The sequence below is a fragment of the Oncorhynchus gorbuscha genome, unplaced genomic scaffold, assembly GCF_021184085.1.
Source record: "Oncorhynchus gorbuscha isolate QuinsamMale2020 ecotype Even-year unplaced genomic scaffold, OgorEven_v1.0 Un_scaffold_14513, whole genome shotgun sequence".
Lineage (NCBI taxonomy): Eukaryota > Metazoa > Chordata > Actinopteri > Salmoniformes > Salmonidae > Oncorhynchus > Oncorhynchus gorbuscha.
In genome coordinates this window covers 5,001-6,500 of record NW_025756476.1, presented here as the reverse complement: position 1 = coordinate 6,500, position 1,500 = coordinate 5,001, and positions in this window count along the sequence as shown.

The following is a 1,500-nucleotide window of genomic DNA, read 5'->3' as shown; positions in this document are numbered from 1 at the left end:
AATAGCTCAGTTGGTAGAGCATGGCGCTTGTAACGCCAGGGTAGTGGGTTCGATCCCCGGGACCACCCATACGTATAATGTATGCACACATGACTGTAAGTCGCTTTGGATAAAAGCGTCTGCTTTTTATTATATTATTATATATTATAAGCACCTGACTCTAATTGAGAATCGCCTCAGGCAGCCAAACCTATACCACACCCCTAATCAGCCGCGATCCCAAATAATACAAACCCCAATACGAAACACAACATATAAACCCATGTCACACCCTGGCCTACCCAAACATATAACAAAAACACAAGATACAATGACCAAGGCGTGACAGTTATTGATTATAAATGTTATAATATTGATTACGATGTAGATTATTGTTATGATGTTGTTACTAGTATATAGATCATGATGTTATTGATTATAAATGTTATGATATTGATTATGAGGCGGATTATTGTTATGAGTTTGTTAGTAGTATATAGATAATGATGTTATTGATTATGGTCTGGGGGTTTCAGATAAAGTATAGTATTTAGTGCAGGTCTGATATACAGTAGAATGTGTGAATATGTTGTGTGCAAATGAATAAATCAACCAACCAAATCAAATCAACCAATATATTGTTAAGTAAAGTCAGCCAATATATCAATGACCTGAGAGGTTTTGTTGACAAGTGTTATATCATATCATATTTGTGATGTGAGTTCAGGTGACGTTGCTGTTATGTTACTGACCCTTTCCAGACCTGTTACTCCTCTAGAAACCGCCATAATCACATCACTGTATGGTTTTTAATAAAACTCACAGGGGACAGGTCTGGTGATTTCAGTTTTTTATTTCAGTGAATATTGATAACGTGATTACATCAGCGACACATCCGACAACAGAACAGAGACTGACCGGGATTCAACCCTTACAGATACAGACTGCTCTGTAGCGGGCCCTCAGATTCTAGGATTCAACCCTTACAGATACAGACTGCTCTGTAGCGGGCCCTCAGATTCCTAGGATTCAAACCTTACAGATCCAGACTGCTCTGTAGCAGGGCCCTCAGATTCTAGGATTCAACCCTTACAGATACAGACTGCTCTGTAGCGGGCCTCGTGATTCTAGGATTCAACCCTTACAGATCCAGACTGCTGTGCAGCGCCCCCTCAGATTCAGATCAACCCTACAGATACAGACTGCTCTGTAGCGGGCCCTCAGATTCTAGGATTTAACCCTTACAGATACAGACTGCCTAGCGGGCCCTCAGATTCTAGGATTCAACCCTTACAGATATAGACTGCCCTGTAGCAGGCCCTCGTGATTCTAGGATTCAACCCTTACAGATACAGACTGCTCTGGGCCCCTCAGATTTAGGATTCAAACCCTTACAGATACAGACTGCTCTGTAGCAGCCCCTCAGATTCTAGGATTCAACCCTTACAGATACAGACTGCTCTGTAGCAGGCCCTCAGATTCTAGGGATTCAAGCCTACAGATACAGACTGCTCTGTAGCG